Raw genomic sequence first — 22886 nt, forward strand, 5'->3', positions numbered from 1 at the left:
TAACATGTCTCAACATCTACTCATTGGCCAATTACAGGAGGGAAAGGATTTGTCTGAAACCCATACTGGTGGACAGATCTCAAAGAAAACTGCTAGAAGGGCCACTGCTCCACCTGAGCTGAGATGCAGGAACTTTTTCAGCAAAATGCTTCTCCTCCATTTCATTCTTTGGAAACCAGAGTATGACAGCCATTCTTGTATTCCTTGGCACAGTGCCAGGCACATAGTGCATACTCTTGAAATATATGATCAAGTGATGGATTACAAATATTGATAATCCTCAAAGTTTTCTTTTTTTTTTCTTCAAAGTTTTCAAGGAAAGGAAATAAAGAGCAAGTGAGACAGATTCCCAGGAGGAAATATGATAAATAATTGTCATGTTAAACTTGATAAATGGGATCTTTTTATGGGAGTGGCATCCTTCCAGTACACCTGTGCTCAAGAAATGTGTAATCAGATTATAAGCACAAGACACCCGCCACCAATTTAGCATTTAGACGCGACATCATTTTTTCCTATGATTCAGTAAGATTATTTGACCATTCAACAATCTAAGACTGTTTATTCCAGAGTTGTTTTTTTTTTTTCACTTTGTTTAACCATCTCCTTGACCTTCTCATTTAAAATCTGCAGCTTTGATACATTCTCTTCTTTACTGGAAATTCTAACTTTAAATATCCCACTGCAAATCTGGAGTTTGAAAGAGAACTTCTGGGGCATTGAGATAATTTTTCCCTCCTTCCCAAGAGCCAAGTTTCTTCCTCCATATTTTCCCAAATGCCACAGCCAATTATGACCTGAATACCTCAATGAATTCCAAGGAAAAATGCCACTTTGTTTAACTGACCTCATTGTTGGGACTGTCTCGCAAAAAGGCTACTTGAACATTTGTTTTTCTCCTTTTGAGAAAATTCTACCATTAGACCACTTAAAATAATTTATTATTACATCAAATATTTTTCAGCTGTAATTTCAAAAAAAATTTGTTTTGCTTGGTGTGTGTGTATGTGTGTGTGTGTGTGTGTGATACTACCTTCCTATATTTCACTAGTTCCTTTCTTTTTATTTAGGTGAACTAAGAAAAGTGGCTTCATTAAACAATGAAAAGTGTTGTGGATTCAAGACTCATACCTATCCTATGAAGGATTCAATGAAATATTGGCCACAGTTCACCTATGTGGGGATTTGAGGTTTTGATTACAGAACATTGGTCATCAATTCTGGTGTCCATCCAAATGACCTATGGACCTCTTTCAAAAATCTCTGTGTCTGGCCCATCCTCCTGAGATGAACTTAAGAAAACTCTGCACACCATCAGGTAACAATTTTGTCTTTTTCAGAAAACAGATGAGTTCAATAAACTGTGACCATTGTTTTTAACTAACTCAGATCTCTGTACCCCTTTTGCTGAAAATAAACTACATGTTATAAGAGAACATTTAGAATTATGAAAGCTCATCATTTTAAGTTTCTATTAGATAATACAAATAAACAAGGCTCTCAGAGTAAAGAATGAGATAAGAAGATTATGGTATATTATTCTCATAAAACTTCAAATTCTGACTGTACATACAAACATATAGACCTCTCCAAGAGAAGAACAATTTTTCAATTTCCCATTGTTCTTCCTCTACTAACAGAATTCAATTGTCAGCTCTGAGCAAAACTACTCTGTACACCCTGTTGTAGGGAAATCATATCTATTTATGGTCCAGAACCATAGTCAAGTCAGGAGGCTGGAAAGTTTTGAGCATCATTTGTTTAATTACTTAATATCTTGTTTAATTGGGAAAAAAGGGAGCAAAACCATTTGGCTTCTGTTCTTTCATGTCATGTGTTTCGATGAGATTTAAAAATTCATAGTAAAATGTAGTCTAAAGAGGGGATACAACAATGTTTTACAGCAGGGGTCCAATTTTTATTCAATACATTATGAAATGGCCACCATAATGAGTCTTGTTACTGTTTGCCACCACAAATACTAATTGTATTATTATTAACTATATTCCCTATGCTGTACATATATCCTTATATCATATATTTTATAACTGGAAGATTGTACCTCTTGATCACCTTCACCTATTTTGCCCATTCCCCCATCCACTCACCTCTGGCAACCACCACCTTGTTCTCTATGAGTCCATTTCTGTCTTGTTTTGTTTGTTCAATTTTTAAATTTTTTTTAGATTCCACATATAAGTGAAATATACAGGTTTTGTCTTCTTATATAACCTGATGCACTTAGAATGATATGAAGTTCATCCATGTTGTTGCCCACGACAAGATTCCTTCTTTTTTATGGCTGAGTAATAGTCCATTGTGTATATATACCATATCCTTATCCATTCCTCTATTTAGGACATTTAGGGTGTTTCTGCATCTTTGCTATTATAAACAATGCTGCATTTGACATAAGAGTACATGTCTTTTCAAATTAGTGCTTTCATTTTCTTCAGATAAATTCCTAGAAATGGAATTTGTGGATTGGATGGTAGTTATACTTTTAATTTTTTGAGGAACCTCTATACTGTTTTCCATAGTGGCTGTACCAGTTTACCAACCATGCATAAGGGTTCCCTTTCTTCCACATTCTCACCAACATTTTTTTTTTATTGGAGTTCAATTTGCCAACATATAGCATAATACCCAGTGCTCATCCCATCAAGTGCTCCCCTCAGTGCCTGTCACCCAGTCACCCCCGCCCCCGCCCACCTCCCTTTAAACCACCCCTTCTTCCTTTCCCAGAGTTAGGAGTCTCTCATGTTCTGTCTCCCTTTCTGATATTTCCCACTCATTTTTTCTCCCTTACCCTTTATTCCCTTTCACTATCTTTTATATTCCCCAAATGAATGAGACCATATAATGTTTGTCCTTCTCCGATTGATTTATTTCACTCAGCATAATACACTCCAGTTCCATCCACGTGGAAGCTAATGGTGGGTATTCGTCCTTTCTAATGGCTGAGTAATATTCCATTGTATACATAGACCACAGCTTCTTTATCCATTCATCTTTTGATGGACACCGAGGCTCCTTCCACAGTGTGGCTACTGTGGACATTGCTGCTATAAACATAGGGGTGCAGGTGTCCCAACGTTTCACTGCATCTATATCTTTGGGATAAATCCCCAGCAGTGCAATTGCTGGGTGGTTCTCCACCAACATTTATTATTTCTTGTCTTTTTGATAATTGTCATTCTGATAGGTGTGAAGTGATGCTAGATTGTGGTTTTGATTTGCATTTCCCTGATGATTAGTGATGTTGGGCATCTTTTCATTTATGTGTTGACCATCTACATATCTTCTTTGGAAAAAATATCTATTCAGATTCACTGCCCATTTTTTTAAAGATTTTATTTATTTATTTGAGAGAGAGAGAGAGAGAAATCGTAAGCAAGGGAGAAAGGCAGAGGGAGAGGTAGAAGACCTGCCCTGAGCAAGGAGCCCGATAGAGGGCTCCATCCCAAGACCCTGAGATCATGACCTGAGTCAAGGACAGATGCTTAACTGACTGAGCCACCTAGGTGTACCCACTTTCCATTTTTAAATAAGACTATTTTTATACTGAGTTTAATCAGTTCTTCATATATTTTACATGTTAACCCTTTATTGGATATAATGCTTGTGAATATCTCCTCTCATTCAATAGAGCCTGTTTTCATTTTATTGATGGTTTTCTTCACTGCGCAAAAACTGTATAGTTCAATGTAGTCCCATGTATTTTTACTTTTGTTGTCCTTGCCTGAGAGACAGATCCAAAAATACCACTAAGACTAATGTCAAAGATCTTACTGTCCATGTTTTCTTCTAAGAATTTCATGGTTTCAGGTCTTACTTATAAGTCTTTAATCCATTTTGAGTTTATTTTTGTATATGATGTAAGAAAGAAATCTAATCTCATTCTTTTGTATGTAGCTGTCCAGTCTCCCAACATCATTTATTAAAGACATTGTCTTTTCTCTGTTATATATTCTTGTCTCCTTTGTGGTAGATTAATTGATCATATAAGCTTGGGCTTATTTCTGAGCTCTCTATTCTGTTCTATTGATCTATGTGTCTGTTTTTGTGCCGGTGCCATATCATTTTTGTTTTTATTTAAATTCAAGTTACTTAACATATAGTGTTATTATTATTTTCAGGATAGAATTCAGTGATTCATAAGTTGCATATAATACCCAGTGCTCATCATATCAAGTGCCCTCCTTAAGGCTCATTAACCAATTACCCCATCTCCCTACCCGCTTCCTTTCCAGCAATCCTGTTTGCTTCGTATAGTTAAGAGTCTCTTATGGATTGCCTCTCTCTGTTTTAATCTTATTTTATTTTTCCTTCCCTTCCTATATGTTCTTCTGCTTTGTTTCTTAAATTCCACATATGAATGAAATCAATGGCATTTGTCTTTCTCTGACTTATTTTGTTTAGCATAATATACTCTAGTTCCAACCATGTTGTTGCAAATGGCAAGATTTCATTCTTTTTGATGGCTGAGTAATGTGTATGTACACACATGGATACACACACATGGATATATGAATGGATAAAGAAATGTGGCATATATATATATATATATATATATATATATATATTCTTTATCCACTCATATATCAGTGGACATCTGGGCTCTTTCCATATTTTGGCAATTGTGGACATTGCTGCTAAAAACATGGGTGCATGTGCCCCTTAAAATTACTATTTTTGTTTTCTTTGGATAAATACCTAGTAGTACAATTGCTGGGTTGTCAGGTAGTTCTATTATTAACTTTTTGAGGAAACTCCATACTGTTTTCTAAAGTAGCTGTGCCAATTTGTATTTCCACCAACAGTGTAAAAATGTAAGACAGAAATCTATCAAAATCCTAGAGGAGAAAAAAAAAATCCTAGAGGAGAACACAGGCAGCAATGTCTTTGATCTTGGTGACAGCAACTTCTTGCTAGCCAGTACCATATGGTTTTGATTACTATAGTTTTATAGTATAGTTTGAAACCTGGGGAGATAAAACCTCCAGCTTTGTTCTTTCTCAAGAAGATTGCTTGAGATTGCTCAAGATCGCTTTGGCTATTTAGGGTCTTTTGTGGTTCTATACAAATGTTAGTATTATTTATTCTTGTTTTGTGAAAAATGTCATTGGTATTTTGATGATGATTGCATTGAATCTGTAGATTGATTTGGGTAGTATGGACACTTTAACAATATTAATTCTTCCAATCCATGGGTATATATTTCAGTTTATCTGTGTCATCTTTAATTTCTTTCATCAGTGTTTTATAGTTTTCAGAGTACAGATCTTTCCTCCTTAGTTAAATTTACCCCTAGGTATTTTGTTGCTTTTGATTCAATTATAAATGGGATTGTTTTCATAATTTCTCTTTCTGATAGTTTGCTGTTAGTGTCTACAAATGCAACAGATTTCTGTATATTAATTTTTTATCTGCAACTTTTCTGATTTCACTTATTAGTTTTAATAGTTTTTTGGGGTATAAGCTTTAGGGTTTTCTACATATAGAATCTTGTCATCTGTAAATAATATCAGCTTTAATTCTTGCTTTTCAATTTGGATGCCCTTTATTTCTCCTTCATGCCTAATTGTTCTGATTGTGGCTTCCAATACTATGTTGAATAAACATGGCAAGAATGAGCATCCTTGTTTTGTTCATGATTTTAGAGGAAAAGCTTTAAACTTTTCACTTTTGAGTATGATTTTGGCAAAAGGTTTGTCATATATGGCTTTTATTATGCTGAGGTACTTTCCCTCTTATATCCACTTTGTTGAGAACTTTTATCTTACATTAGTATTGAGTTTGTCAAATGCATTTTCTACATCTATTGAGATGATTACATGATATTTATTCATTTTGTTAATATAGTGTATCTCATTGATTGTTTTGTGGATATTGAACCATTACATTCCTAGAATAAGTCCCATCTGATCAGAGTATATGATTCTTTTAATGTATGTTGCTATTGTATTAGTTTGCTAATATTTTGTTGAGGATTTTTGTATCTATTTTCACCAGGGATATTGGTTTATAATCTTTTTTTTTTAATAGTATCTTTGTCTGATTTTGATACCCAGGTAATGCTGGCCTTATAGAATGTTGGAAGTATTCCTTCCTCTTCAATTTTTTAAAATAGTTTGAGAAGGCCAGACGTTAACCCTGAATGTTTGGTAGAATTTACCTGTGATGCTGTCTGGTCCTGGACTTGTGTTTTAGGGGAGTTTTTTGCTTACTGATTCAATTTCATTAATAGTAATTGGTCTGTTCATATTTTCCATTTCTTCCTTGTTATGTTCTAATTCTTGGTATGTTGTATGTTCCTAGGAATTTATCCATTTTTTCTATGTTATCCAATTTATTGGTGTTTAATTGTTAGCAGTAGTCTTCTATGACCCTTTGTATTTCTGTGGCATTTGTTGTAACTTCTTTTCTTTTATTTCTTATTTTATTTATTTAAGACCTCTGTCTTATTTTTTTCTTGATAAGTCTGGCTAAAGGTTTATAAACTGTGTCTATCTTTTCAAATAACAAGCTCTTAGTTTTATGAATCCTTTTTATGGTCTTCGTAGTCTCTATTTCATTTGTTTCCATCCTGATCTTTATTTCCTTCCTTCTACTAACTTTAGGATTTGTTTGTCTTTTACTTTAGTTTCTTTAAGTATAAAGTTAGATTGTTTATTTGAGATTTTTCTTGTTCCTTAAAGTCAGCCTATATTGCTATAAACTTCCCTATTAGAGCTACTTTTACTGGGTCCATGGATTTTAGAGCATTGGGTTTTCATTTTCATTTGTCTCTAGGTATTTCTGGGTTTCCTCTTTGATTTTTTTATTCACTATTGATAGTTTAGTAGCATGTTTCATGTTCGCATGTTTGTGTTTTTCCCAATTTTCTTCTTGTAAATGATGTCTAGTTTCATAGCATTGTGGTTGGAAAAAATGCTTGATATGATTTCAACCTTTTTAAATTTATTGAGGCTTGTTTTGTGACCTAATGTGTGATCTATTTTGGAGAATGTTCCATATGCACTTGAGAAGAATGTGTATTCTGCTGTTTTGGGATGGAATGTTCTTTATATATCTATTAAGTTCACCTGGTCTAATGTGTCCTTCAAAGTCACTGTTTCCTTATTAATTTTCTGTCTGGATGATCTATCCATTAATGTAGGTGGGGTATTAAAGTCCCTACTACTATTCCATTACTGTTATTTTCTCTGTTTGCATCTGTTAATATTTGCTTTATATATTTAGGTACTCCTCTGTAGGGTGCATAAATATTTGCAAATGTTATGTCTTCTTGTTGAATTGATTCCTTTATCATTATGTAATCCCCCCTTTTTTTTTCTCTTGGTATAGACTTTGTTTTAATGTCTATTTTGTCTGATACCAGTATTACCATACCAACTTTCTTTTCATTTCCATGGAATATCTTTTTCTATCCTTTCACTCTCTGTGTGTGTCTTTAGATCTCAAGTGAGTCTCTCTCTCTCTCTCTCTCTCTAAAAGATTTTATTTATTTATTCATGAGAGACACAGAAAAAGAGGGAAAGACACAGCAGAGGGAGAAGCAGGCTCCTTGCAGGGAGCCTGATGCAGAACTCGATCCTAGGACCCTGGGAAATGCTCTGAGCTGAAAGGAGACACTCAACCACTGAGCCACCCAGACATTCCTCAAGTGAGTCTTTTTTAGGCAGCATAGAGATGGATCCTTTATTTTATCCATCAGGGTGTCTGGGTTTTAAAAGCTCCACAGGGGATGTAGATATATCTGAAAGTTTAAAACCTCTGGCTAGAATGATTTGAGTGTATCAAAATGTATACTGTCTTATGTTCTTGTCAAGAGCTACATGGTGATGGAACATACAGGGAGAATAGCATTCCTTCATTTCACAATTATTTTTGAGTTGCTCTTATTGCAGGCATTGTCTTTAGTGCTGAGTATGTAGTAGTGTTACTAGCATTCCCACCCCTTGTCCTCCAGGGACCCACAGTCTAGTATCTTTTTCTTGGATGGTATTAGAAAAAAGATGTATAAATTTCTAATTACTCTTTGATTTAAGTCTGAGCATTGCTGCTTAGTAAAGCCATTGAAACCATGGGACCTTTGTTTCAAATGATAAGAGCTTTACAGCATTGTAATAAATATTAAGCATGATCCTACATAAATATGCGTGTATATTAGTACAAGGTATCATTTTTATTAAGTCCCACTTGGATTCATTTTTTTTCCTTCTTTCATTTTTTGAATCGTTTCCATTTGGTCAGAAACATTTTAGCAATTACAACTTCATCCTTGACTCACCATGCAGACTCCACCAAAGGTGTTAATATTTAGACCCAGTTTCTTCATCTTGCTAAGGACTGCTAAGGACTGCTATATGAATAAATTTTAAAGTGAAAACAAGGTTTTATTTTCTTAAAGATTTTATTTATTTATTCATGAGAGACATACAGAGATAGGCAGAGACACAAGCAGAGGGACAAGCAGGCTCCATGCAAGGAGCCTGATGTGGGACTTGATCCCAGGACCCCTGGGCCAAAGGCAGAAGCTCAACCACTGAGCCACTCAGGCATCCTGAAAACAAGGTTTAAATAGCATGGCATTTGATATCAGTAGGATTCTATCATGAATCTATCATTTTGATCCCAGAAACTTACTTTTGGCTTAATCAAAGTTTGGAAACTATCTCTGGAGTGTAAACTTTGTTCAGTTCAGGGTTAGCCAGTTTGCCAGCTTCTCATCTTGTACAAGTCATTCACTCCATATGAATGGTCCTCTTAGCTTTTTGCTGCAGAGCTCCCAGGTAGATAAGGAAGACACTATATTGCTATTTTGAGATGGGCATTATTTTTTACAAATCCAAAAGGAATACAAACCTGTAGTTAAGAATGACAAGGGTAAGAGAAAAGATGAAAATAGTCAATTTTGTCATGCTAATCTTCATTTAAGATCTTATTCATTGTATCTCTTCTATAGCAGTTGGCACTTTCTAAGTTGTATTAAAATTATGCATTATATTAGCTTCCTACTACTAGTCTAACAAATTAGCACAAATTAATGACTTAAAACAATATGCATTTTCTAGCTTATACTTCTGAAGGTCAGAAATCTGGCATGGCTCTCACTCAGCTAAGGTCAAGTTGTGGACAGAACTTTCTGGAGGTTCTAAGGGAGAATTCATTTCCTTGCCTCTTCCAGATTCTCGAGACCACTCAAATTATTTGGTTTATGGCCCCCTTTACCTTCAAAACCAGCAACATGAATCATTTACATCTCCTTCTGACTATAGATGAAAAAGTTTCTCTGGTTTTAAGGACTCATGTGATTAGTTCAAGCCCATTTAAATAATCCAGGATAATCTCTCTCATGACAAATGCAAAGTCTCTCTTTTCATGTAGGGTAACATATTGACAGGTTCTAGAGATTAAGGAGTGGACATCTTTGGGTGGCTATTAATCTTCCTACCATGTGTATGTCTGTCTCGTTTCTCCTACTCAATTGTAAGCATTTGGGATTCAAAATGTGTATCTGATCTATTGTATTCTCTACAGAATCTATCCAAGTATATTACACACAACTAAGTGTTCAACTAGCATTTGTTGAATGATCCCATATAACTCAAAATATTTAAAAGATTTATTGGAGCAAATGGTAAACTTGCAGTGTTTCAAGAATTCCTGTAAGAATATTTATTTAAATATATCCAAAACTACTGGAAAATTCATGAACACTTATATAATTTTGCAAGCATTAGGTTACAAAAATTATTTTTTTATTTTCAGTGCTTATACATGACTACAGTATATTATATATTCCAGGAAGCTCCGACTGTGTTAATTTCCAGCTGGATTCCTGTCTGTTAGTAGAGCTTATGCCTGAATGTTTTGCAGTGATGATAAGCACAAGTCAACAATTAGAAATCAGGTGCCTCAGGAAAACTTTCTGGAGCTGGCTTGGATTCTTGCCCTAGACAATTAACTTGCTGATAATTTGCAGTGTTCATCTCTTGTAGACTTGAATGTGAAGTGTTGCTAGACTCCCCAAAGGAGTAGCTTTTAAGAAATGTGTCTTGTATGGTTTGTATCACATAGAGTTCTGCAAGTTGTGCAAAGCAGCCACAGACTCTGGAATCTACAGCTGGCAAGAGAAATAAATATTTCCGTATTGCATTTAGCAATTGCTATGTATTAAGGCAATTTTGTTTAAAAATTATTAAGGGCTTTGTAGCACAAAGACCCTGTTAAATTACACAGAAAGGATTAGATTTAGGGGGTGGGGTAGACTGGGGGATATTGGATATGCAAGCACAGATGGTCTTGATTGACTCATGAACATATCAGAGCCAAGTGGGAAATATAAGTTTTGTGTGGTTATATATGTTATAAAGAAAATTGCCCCTGGTTCTTTCCTGTAAGAAAGTATGAGAAGGGAAGAGAAGGGGAGAGAATAGGATCATGTGGGGAAAGATGAAGCAGACACAAGACCAGCATATGTAGCAGATGTCTGGCAAAGAGAGGGTCATGAGACAGGAGAGCCAAATTCCTTCCTTGGAATGTGAGTGACTGATGAGGGGAGGGATCTTTGGTGCCAAGGATCAAGGTCACTGAGTGGGTATCTATTCTATAGATAGTTGCCTTGGAGTCTAGGTGTAACTCTCCAACCACTCTGTCGGGGTTAGCGTACAAACTGTCTTATTAGGAATGGGTTTGTGCAGAGTTGTTTCTGATCCACCCAATTCCTTCCTTTTCCACAAAGACCTCAGACACCTGGGAAGGATGTGGGCAATTTCAGTTATTCTGAAGTCTGTTCCAAGCCCCTTACAGGCCTTACCTCATATAATCCTCACAAGAACATGAAGTGGTGGTTGTAGAGTGGTGCCTCATTTTACCGATTAGGAAAACCTAAGCACAAGGAGGTAAATAACTTGCCCAGGGTCATACAACCAGCTGATATTAGTACAGGATTTGTAAATACACAGTCTGGCTTCAAAGTGCCCAATTTTAACCCTTCATTGCCTTCATCAACACTATATGGTTTTACCTCTTTAAACTAATGGACCCCTTGAGAAGGTAATTGAAGATTTCACCTTTGTAGTCTTCATAGAACTTGTCAGAACATCAATCTACAAAATAGGTGCTTCATTTCATAGTAAATGAATTATTTACTTAGGGTTCTTATATTACTTATCAGAAACTGGAAGAAGCCTGATTCTTGTATTCCTGTTAACAGAGATGTGTTGCAAGAAGGAGTAGAACCAGTCTCAGCAACACCAGAGTCAACCTGACAGAGAACTAGAGAACTAATCAGAACACAACAGTATTTTTAGTAATCTGCAGCTCTGGTGATACATGGCAACCCTAATGATGTGTTCATGGTGCAGTTTCCCCTCTGCCCTGTTCTCTACATATTTTTTGCTGCCTTCAGGCTTCCACCCCTTGATGTGTCTTCTACTTTCTTTCATTTATTTCTCAAATTCTTTTCCACTGCTGACTCTGACTTTGTACATCTCTCAGTAAAATTCTAAGTGAGAGTTTTGATGGGATTAGTCATTCCACCATTTTGCTGAGTGGAGTTCTCCAGCTAGACCCCTTCTTGCCCTCACCTAGCCTATAGATGGCTATCTTTGGGTGAGACACACATTCTTTTGCTGGAGAAACTGCAGTCAGAATTGGGGGAAGGGTGAGGATCACAGGATATAAATATCTATGGATGGAGAACCACTCTGAAGGGAGCCATGGGTTTGGCAGGGACTTCAAGGTCTCAGAAGGGTACATTATTTGGCTTTCCTCATAGAGTCCTATTCATGAAAATGGGCAAAATTATAGCCACAAAAGTTTGAAAATCTAAGAAAATATGGTGTCCCCAGTGTATATAATAAAACAATAAAGTAGATTAGGAACAACTTTGGAAAGAGTGCTCTGAGCCCTAGACTTCAAAATTGTGCTAAACATGCTTGGAAGGTGTTGAGATGAAACAGATGATTTAACCTTCAAAACTCATTTGTGGAATCTGTCAATCAAACCTAGAAATGTAGCAAAAGATAAAAACTAAAAGCCAACAACATACCATACATACAGTTATTCCAGTTGCTAAGGGAATATATATTTTTTTTAAATCACAATCCTAGTGATAAACATGGTATTCAGTTCTTGGAACAATATAAATCAAATTCATTTAAGAAGTTTAGAAAGTAACGGAAACAGTTACAAAGAGCATTCTTTTTTGTCACAATCTTAAATTTGTAATCCCCTGTTCTCTTTTAGAATGCCATATGGAAAAGAAACAACATTTTAAATGGGTTTCTGAAGAACTGCAGTTGACATGAATACCAAAAAACTTCATAAAACCACTAAATATTTGGCTAGTGTGGAGTCTACTTGAGGTTTTAAAGTCTGAAGACAAATTGTTATGTTAAGAGAAAAAGTCTTCAGACCATGGCTGACCTATCAACTGACCAATAACTTTTCCCACTGAGCATTTAAATCACCCAACCTTCAGAACTACAGACTTCCCTAATTAAGCAGCTTTCCACCCCCCAATGGTTTGGAATGGGTCAGTGTATTGCTTTGGCTTCCTTGGCATGAGCGTGCACAATGTCTGGTCTGGTCAGCCATCCAAACCGCTTTCCCATACATCAAGGATCCAAGATAATTTCACCAGACACTCTAAAGTGCAATTGCAATTTGCCAATTTCCATCTCACGTATCTTCCTAGAAAACAGAGATCTACACACAACCCATGATATTTTTGCACATGGACTGAGATATAGATCTTGGTAGATGTCTCAGAAATCTGAGAATGGATATGCTGCTAGCTATAGTAGTAAATGAAGCATCTTTCATTTTTGGCATTGGGGCACAATTACAAAGTGAATAATAAAGAAAAAAGGGGTTTATATTTGGAATTATGGTTTGAACTGTTTTGAAAGGGCTTCTAAATGTAAGAATATAGTGAATTCAGAGTCAGAGGACAATATGACCTTAAAGTAATAGGGATGCAATAGACTTTCCTGAAGCCGTAAGTCCTTATAGCAGTCTCAGGTAAAACATCTTTACATTCAAATTCCAAGTCAGCAGTTTCAGTAAAATTGTGTGTGTCAAAAGAAAATATATCAACAGTGGGTTCATATTCTGATTTCCTTGGACTTTGCAGTGCTGGAATTCTGCTATTCTCCTTATGCTGGCCAGGGCTGAAAAATACTTGTTATAGAATTTCAGATTGGTAACAAGGCCAGTCTGGTTTATTCATAACAAGTGCTGTGAGAGTTGAAGACAGGCCACTTCAACTGAATAGAGAAAAATGGGGCATCTTTCTGAACATCAGTGGAGAAATCTGTAAATACTTAGCTGCTCTTCAATCTGAGGTCACATGAGTACCTTCGACTTCATTCTACTTAACATGAAAAGGACTGTTTGTCTTTTGAGCATGGAGGGAATAAGCTTCCCCTCAGCTTCTCTCCCTTTCAGAACCAGATCAATATCTGCTGGTCACTTTTATCCTCTAACTTCATCGGGGCTGCTGAGAGTTCACCTTCCCTTATGCTCCCAGGTCCATTGATGAAAGCTCAGGCTCAGCAGTTGGCTAGAGGATGGAAGGGTCAAGGCCAATGTCAGATCCTGCCTGTCTCTAGTATCTTAAGCCCCAGGCTTGTCCCTCATGGATCATTGCCTTCTCAGTCTCTGGGAGTTGTAAGTACCGGGCTTTATTGGCCTGCTTTGTATCTGACAGTTCTAGCACTGTCATCTTTTGGAATCTAGCTATATTTCATGTGGCTATTTCTATGGTATGAGAAGGCTGTCTATATGTTGAAGCTAGTACCTAATAAATTATAGGGCCTCACTAGTGTTTGTGGAGGAGTATATGAAGTTTATGTGATAGCTATTACTTTTGTAAGCCTAGAGGGGAATGGAGCTTGTTCCTTGGGGGAGAACATTCCTGTCATTTAAGTCAGTAGCCTTGGATAATCATGTATAACATAAAGAATACACTAGTGGCAAAATATAGTGAGGAGGACAGCTGGGCTTTGGAGTGGGGATGATTGGAAGGATAGTAATGGATGAAAAGTTTGCAGAAATAATTTTACCCTATCTTATGGCAATTTGTATTCTCCCAGTCAGTCCCACATCTTGAACTGATAAAAGAGCCCCAGAGTGGAGGGGCGCAATGAGAGGAGATTGGTGAATCCCTCTCCATTCTGCACTCTTCCTGACTTACTGTGTGGACACTGAACATTGGAGATACAAGTACATGTGTATGTGTGTCTCTAATAGCGACCAAGGCAGAAGACCACCATGCATCTTATTCTATATTTCAAAGCTAGGTTTCTTGTCAAAACCTCTTTTTAGCACTATCAACCCATGATTTCATAGTTCTTTGTGCCCCCAGTGCTCCTTTATTTTGTTCATTTGTATTTCTCATAGCATCCTGGTGATCAGTACTATTATTTCCATCTGGCAGATGAAAGTTGGGGTTGGGAAAACCATATGACTTGGGCAATCCATCCCAATAAGCAGGGACAGGACCAGGAAGCAAGCTTAGTTTTAGAACATATCCAATTATATAAACTACTAGGCCCCAGAATAGCCTCCTTTTCCCAGTTCCTACTTTTTTTTTTTTCATTCGCATTCATTCAAAATCTGTCTATCTGTTGTGTGGGTCCACTGGCCTGTTGTTATTCTGAAATGGGAAATTTTAAGCCTTGCTCTTCTCTCTGAGCTTGGCAAAGTGTCTCTGGGGAGTATCTTAAGAGAATAAAGTATGCCCTGGCATGTAATTGTTGCTGAAGAAGAGACACAAGACTCAGAACCAGAAGTTCCTTGCCATGCATAAGCTTCATGACCTGGATGAAGCCTGTTGGTGTCTAAGCTTCTCCATTCATATTCCCTGCCTACCCCAACCCCACAGGAATATTACGTGACTAAATGAAAGGAAATTATCATGACCTACTTGGATTTGATGAGTTCTACAGTCTCTTCCAGTTCTGAGATTCTATTGCTCTTTACTGTGGGTAGAGAAGTTGAAAAAAGGAACCATAAGAGATTTTTAGATGACCTATGATTTTGACTTCTACTTATTGACAAGTGAAGACAGTTCTTCAGCTCCTGTCTCATCCTCATCACTAGGATAAATATCTCTGGTCTTCTCAGTCCAGGTACCAATGCTGTAGTTTCCATGCATGGTAATGCTTCAGTTGAGAATTTGAAGCAGAATCTTGGGCAATTCCACAGGTTCTTCAGGGAAAATCCTTTTGTTCTGTTTCTTAGTGTTGATTTACCTCTTTCTTTTCTTCTTCTTTTCTCTCACCCAGTGAAATTTCCTTGTTCTTTCCTGTGTAAGTAGCTTATTAGAGCTCTTTCCAATTGAGTTCAGCTCACCTGTAAGATCCATTGTCTAAAGATCACTGGCCTTTTAGGCCAAATTCTTCCCAAATGGCATTTGAATAACTTAATTGAGTCTTTGGATACTTCTCTCTCTCTCTTTTTTTTTTTTAAAGATTTTATTTATTTATTCATGAGAGACACACAGAGAGAGAGAGGCAGAGACACAGGCAGAGGAGCAGGCTCCATGCAGGGAGCCTAATGTGGGACTCGATCCCAGGTCTCCAGGATCACTCCCTGGGCCAAAGGCGTCGCTAAGCCACTGAGCCACCCGGGATGCCCTGGATACTTCTCCCTCTTGGGATATGGGTCCATTCTGGTTGGAATCAGCTATAGGAGAAAGAGGGCCTAGGAAGAAAAGGTAAGTGTGGGCTTCCACTCAGGGTCCAATGAAAGACCTCTTCCACCAAGCTCAATACTACTTTTGGTTATAGATGATAAAACTTTTACTTTGAACACACGCTGTTTTTGGAGTCAGGAAGTCTTTGTTCATGATCTTGGCTCTGCCTCTTACAAACTATGTGAATTTCTTATTACTTAACAATTTTACCATCTGTAAAGGGGAGAGAGAGTAATATTAGTATCTTCTATTCAATTCACAGAACTGTGTGAAGAAACTATGTCAAAAATGTTTATGTTTGTGAATTTAGACAATGTCATGCATTTTTATGTATTTTTCCAGTTTTATTGAGATATAATTGACATACAATACTCCTTTAGTTTTAAGTGTACAATATAATGATTTGAGATATATATATAATGAAATATATATATATTGAGATTTTATATATATATATATACATATATATATATATATAATGAAATGATAACCACAATAAGTTTCATCAACATCCATCACTTCAGTTACAATTTTTCTTCTTGTGATAAGAACTTTTAAGGTTTTCTCTCTTAGCAACCTTCCAATACACAATACAGTATTGTAAACTATAATTACCACATTGTACATTACAACCCCAGAACTTATTTATAATTACAAATTTGTATCTTTTGACCTCCTTCACTCATTTATATTTTTTAAGTTTTTGTATTTTTAGAATTTATGTTATTTTCTCTAATAAAATAAAATTATACTATGCTCTTAATCTTTATTTGATTATTTGATTGTAGAAATTATTTCTTCCACACACCCAAGCCAGGGAGACTTTAACAATACAGCTAAAGAGCGCCTACATTGTAGCTTCTTTTTCTGCTTCAGTACCCACTTCAGCAATTATACTATGTGTCATTCTATCATACATTTATGTATTTTAGAATTTGAGCTCCTGGAGGGCAGGGGCTTTAGCTGTCCCCTTCATTTCTGTATTCTTCACACATAGTAGTACTTTCTCTGGCATATAGCAGATGCTCAGTAAATATTTGTGAGCAAGTATTTATTAATATGAATGAATGTCCAATAAATAATAATTGTTGACTTTTTACCTCTGGTTGCATGTTTTTTGGCTCAAGTGAAGTATTTTTATAGAAATATCAGTATGTACTAAAGCAGCACACCATTCTACAGTCTAAATACATTTAGAGGAAAAAGGTAACCAAATTTTGTGAAGGTGAAATATAATTTAAAAATCCATTTTGTCTTAGATTTTGAGAACTTGACCCTATAGGTCCTGGTTTTACTGCCAGGGTCAAATCCTTTCCATGATAAAACTTCACCACCATCTCCAAGTTTATAGTTCTTATTCACTTCATGTGAGCATGTCAGACTCATGGTCTGGTGGTGAGCAATTGAAATTCATGTTTCACACATGTAGCATGTGATAAGATTTCCCTTTCTATCAAAGTAAATGCCCAGAGGAGAAAAAAGCAATTCTTTGGGTTCGGGGCATGAGTAGTTTCTTTTTTTCTGTTTTTGCTATGCATGTTAGAAAAATGTGAAGAAAAATCAAAGCCACATTGTCACATGCAATCTGTTCTAGAAGTGAAGCAAAACAAATACTTGTCCTGCCTTGAGAACTTGCCATATCTGATGTTGGCTTTCTGCCATTTGAGACCAAGTATCTTAGAAGGTAGATGCTATGAAAATCATTTATAAATATAAATGAAACAGAAAAATCTAAACTTCATGAGGTCAGTTTTGTCCAAGGAACATAAGGAATGCCAGACTCATTTATCCATGATAGTTTTTCCTTCTGAATCTGATAGATGCCCAGTGTATTCCATGATGTTCTGTGACAAGTCTCAACACAAGGACAATAATAAAACATGTTAAAAAAAAAAAAACCTAAATGAGAAAGTTGTTTTCTTGTAAAAGGAAAAGAACAGTAACAACCCTTCACTGAATACAGAAGAGTAGGATTTTTCTATGGCTGTCTTTAACTTTTCTTTTTTTTAAATTAAGATTTTATTTATTTATTCATGAGAAATGTACAGAAAGAGAGGCAGAGACATAGGCAGAGATAGAAGCAGACTCTATGCAGAGAGCCCATTGTGGGACTTGATCCTGGGACTCCAGAATCACACCCTGAGTCAAAGGCAGACCCTCAATCACTGAGCCACCCAGGTATCTCCATCTTTAACTTTCTTCTGCAGTTGCATTTTCTCTGCCTGCTGAGAGCTGGAGGTCATGTAGATTTTAGCAAGCAGCTCTGTGGACTCATTATTCTCTGCTCTGAATGGAAAATTTACTCCAGAGCACACCTACCATTCTGAACCCATCCCTGCTACTCAGCCCCCAAGTGTAACGACTGTCACTTGCATTGTTTAGTACTAAGGTATAGTAAGTATAGGCTACCATGCCTTACACATTACACAACAGGTTGTGAAGTTAGAGTGTTCTAGAGTTTGCAGTGCATGAAGCAAGGGGTGGTCAGAGCTGAAAGCTGCACCATTACCTGAATACTGGGGAGAGCAGAAGAGGATAAAAAGAGTCCAAAAGTACATAGAGATTTCTTGTTACTTGTGTTACAGATCTCTTTGGCATTGTTGATTTGGGGAAGGTCCCAGGAGACCAGGGCTCACCCATATCTTCTCCCCAGGAAGCCTCATGTAAGTGGGTCAGGATAGGTAGATTTCTGAAAGGTCTCTAACCTGCCAGTGAATAATTCTGGTTTCCTCAAGGCCAGTCTCCTTGATAATTATAGGATAATTATAGTATAATATATTGACTTGATTTAGTTACTCATTTTATTATAACAGTTCCCAGGAGATCCTACTTGCTGATTGATCCTACTACTTTGGGAGACAATATTATAAGAGGGAGATGACTCTATAAAATATTCAGCTGGAAGCAAAAATTACCACTTGACCAGGGCTGTTTTTCTTGTTATTAGGTCACACTTCTGGTATAGAGATGATTCTAAGGAGTTATTCAGAACATTTAACAATCTGAGCGGCTGAAGCACATCAATCAAAGTGGAAGTCTGACTAATCAGAATCGAAAGTTGTTGCCTATAAGAAAAACCCACTGGGTTATACTGGGATAGGAAGATGGACATGTTTATTTCCCACCAGCAGCTCAAACTCTTGTCCTAAGCTTCTAAACCCTATCCTACCATAATTATCATATACTACGGGCTGCTAATCAATAATTGCAGATATATCATGTTAAAAATATTTGATTACTTTTATCCTTAAAATTACTCAATGTCAAGAATTCAGCTAACAAAATTCGACTAATGTAGACTTATCTTTCACCTCCAGTTCTTTGTTCCCAACATTCTAATTAAAAATTAACTACTTCTCCAAAAGAAATACCACTTAAACATCTCTCATACTAACTTTCCCTTATAGATATGTAGGTGGGGCCTCAGGCTAGAACATAGCCTCAATTGGATGCCCCTCTAGAATTCCCCTCCCCGCTCTGCTGAAACTGGGATATACTTGGAATTTTCCTTTTACACACACTTTAACACAACCAGACTCATTCCTTTATCATTCATTATCCTTCCCCTGTTCCGTTCTGTTAGCTCTCTACTCCAGACCACAGTCCTGTCAGGGTCCTGTTTATAATGCTAAAACTACTAAAGCCATTTATTTATTCGTTGCTTTATTTATTGTTATTCATTTATTTACTTGTTGTCATTGAACAGACAAGAGATTAAGAGATGTTTATTTGACTTTTTTTTTTTTTCTTTCTGGTATCTCTGTTAAAAGTCCCCTTCTGGGAGGATGTCAGAATGCTTCAAAAATAAAAATGGAAAAGAAGAAAGAAAAAAGCAAAAGAACAAAGAAAGATAAAATCCTATCAACAGTAAACCAAGTAAATCTTGTTTACCTGTGCCAACTTTTTAAACTCAATTCTTGCTTCCTAAAAGTCTTAAACTCAAAAAAAAAAAAAAAAAAAAAAAAAAGTCTTAAACTCTTAAAAATAGCAGATGAAAATAACACTTTGAGAGTCTTTCTATTTGTTTCCTGTCTTCCCCTCTGTTGCTCTTGACCAGGGCCTAACCTTTCTTGTACTTGGTATACTTTTTCTTATCACCCAGGTTTACTGATTTCTTTGTAACTTGTCCAATGAATCTGGAAACACGTGTGGTGTGGGGCTGAAGTAGTGAAATGGATGTCCACGCTTGCCTCGGGCATTCCTTCCCAGAACTCCAAGGTGAAAGTTGAATGGAAGCCCCTTCCTGTCCTACCCATTTATCTTCAGCTTGCCTATTGTATACCTCTTTTCCTTCAAAGCTATCAATGCTAATTTCTTCTTTTAAAAAAAAAAAAATTAATTCATTTTTTAAAACGTTTTATTTATTTGTTTGAGAGAGAGTGGAGAACACGAGCAGGGGGAGGGGCAGAGAAGAGAAACAGACTCCTCACTGAGTGTGGGGTTTGATCTCAAGACCCTGAATCATGACTTGAAAGAAATCAAGAGTGGGGCGCTTAAGCACCTGAGCCACCCACATGCCCCTGTGCTGATTTCTTCTATATGAAGGCATCACTGGATGGGAGAAGAGGAACACCAATGCTTCCTAGCCCTTATTTTCTACCTTTCCTACTCAAATAACTTGCAGTGGTTCTGGTGGCATTCAGTGGAAACAGATGTTTCCTCTTTCTGAAATGATCTTTTGTATGTTAATATCACTCCCCAGGAAGCCTTCCTTAGACACCCCAGAGCATTTAACCTATAGCATTGTAATAAAGCATTGCAATTGGGATCTCCTACTGGACAGAAGCTCTTTCAGCTCTGGTTTTATTTCATTTCACTTTTTAAATTTTATTATTATCTTTTAATCTATTTTCTCAGCACTTATTCCAGAGCTTAGCTCATCAAGGGTTCTTAGTAAATATTTTGTGGAAATACAAATAAGTTAATTACTCAATAAGAAAGTGGAATATGAACATTTTCTACCAGCTCAGGAAATTTCTTGGCACTTACTCCTCTTTGAACCGTGATTACGAGGATTTTTTTTTTTCTTTATCTGGAATATGGGGAGGAGTGGAGGAACTAGACACCACTTTTATCAGCTACGTGAGACTAAGATCCAAGAAATAATGAAAAGGAAGTTCATGGAGACAGATAATATAATTTGAAGTTGTATGTTCATTAATAGAAGAACCGTGGGACTCTTCTTTATGGGACAGGGTCAAAGGGACTTGGGAGAAAGAAAAAATAATTATTTCTCATTCCATTTGGATACAAATACACTTGGGTAAAATATAAATCAGTAAGCCAGACAAAGACCTTTTGTCTAAGTAATTTAAACTGCTCTTTGCAGTTTTATTGGCATATGTGAAAAGTCAAGTTTTCAGTCATGAAGATTAGAAAGAGAATGGAATTAAGGGTTGGCTAAAAAGGGATCAACGCCATTTTTGGTGTGAAAGGGTGATTGGATCAAGCATTTTATGTCTTTAAGTCACAATTTCCTCATCAAAAGTGAGGATAAAGACAATTGCTTTCTCTACTTTTTGAAGACACAGGCAAATAATATATGTAAAACTGAAAAAATACTTTGAAAAACATTACAGAAATGTAAAACATGCTATTTTCTGAGACATTGTTATCTTCTATTTCAAGGCTAACTTGGGCACTTTTCTTTCAGCCGCAAATGTAGATGTGAACTTTCTGACTTTTCATTAGTGGTAAAGGGAACACCAGGTTTCCCTGTGAAGAAAATGAAACAAAGAGCTGAATGACTTGAAGAAACATGGTTATCATGTCTAATTTCCTACTGCTTTCCAGCAGTATGGCACCGATAACAATTATCTCTGAAGAATTTCATGATACTGAACAAATTCATCCTTATGGGAGAAAGAAGCAGTGACACACATAGGCCTGCCCTGGCCAGTGGAGGCTCAGATAGAAAGGAAGCCAGCCATAAAAATAGCACACTGAGACATAGTTGGAATATTTTGATCTAAGTTGTCAGCCTGTGGATGTGAAGTCTTCTTAACTCCCCAAGATAGCTATTTCCTTACTCAAAGAAATGGGAGGATCAGGCCAATTTTGTCACATCATATATTTCTCTGCCTTCTGGGCACACTCAAGCTATCTCTACCGTGCTAACCTTGGATTCTTTCATTCAGCATTTATAAATTTCCAATTGTAAGATACTGTGCTGGTCTATTGTTCCCAAATTATATGTGATGTTTTGAGGAAGGTCAGCCATGTGATGGTAGAAACCAGAAATAATAGCAAATACATAAAGTTCACCATCAGGCACTGTACTAGAAATAAGAGTGAATGCTTATTTGGTGCTTACCCATGGGCACTGTACTAAAAATGATACGAATTTTTTTAATCCTCACTATAATCCTATGAGAAAAATTCTAGAAATATTTCATTTTATGAATATGGAAATCGAAACACAGGGAGGTCAAGTAATTTACTGAAAGCCACATATCTAACAAAATCAAAACATGAGTGCCAAGAGCCCAGCTCCAGACTTTGGTTGATGATTTTAGTTTTAGCTTAACAAGAAAGGTTTAAATCTGGCAGTTTGAATAAGTAAGATGATTTCTTAGTAAAGTGCTTAAGTTTCCAACAAAGATTGAATTTGAATGTCATCCACAGGAAAATCAAAGGTAACTCTATATAATAATATAACACAATCTATCCCTCTTTTTTGAATGTCTGTTACACTTAGTATAAATATCAGTGTTGATTGTACTTTTGCTCTTTCAGGTGGGTAAATTTTGCCTCTCCATTAGATCATAAACAAGTGAAGAAAAATAACTATTTTTAAAACACTTATCTACCTATTATCTACCTATCTATTTAAGTCATCTTTAATTTGTCCATTTATACTTCCTGCACAGTGTAGGACACATAGTGGGCACCCGTTAAAAACAGTGATTAGCTCAGCCACATTTTTTTCCTTTTCTTTCAATTCACTTACTTTTTATCTTCTTACATTGAGAATGTTGACAGAATGTAAAAGTTTTAAAGAATTGTCCTCCCTGCACTCTGTATTCATCCCATGAACAGCATTCTCTTCCAAATAAAGAACACCTTGGCTTCCTTTAGAAACTGTACTACCCAGAAAAGAAAGAACTAAAAGGCAACTTTGGGGTAGTAGTGGAATTAGGGCAGTCTGGACAAGCCACAATGGCATACGTTTCTC

General features: G+C 36.4%; 1 long non-coding RNA gene across 7 annotated transcripts in view; it reads left to right on the forward strand.

Moving 5' to 3' along the window:
- The window catches only part of LOC144305386 (uncharacterized), a 289595-nt gene that overhangs the window by 198619 nt on the left and 68090 nt on the right, over nt 1-22886 (forward strand). For all 7 annotated transcript variants that reach the window (XR_013372407.1, XR_013372411.1, XR_013372409.1 and 4 more), the window contains one exon: nt 1071-1318. This is a non-coding gene — a long non-coding RNA (uncharacterized LOC144305386). The remainder of the gene's footprint in view (nt 1-1070; nt 1319-22886) is intronic.

This window comes from Canis aureus, chromosome 35 (assembly GCF_053574225.1).
Source record: "Canis aureus isolate CA01 chromosome 35, VMU_Caureus_v.1.0, whole genome shotgun sequence".
In the NCBI taxonomy this organism is placed as follows: Eukaryota; Metazoa; Chordata; class Mammalia; order Carnivora; family Canidae; genus Canis; species Canis aureus.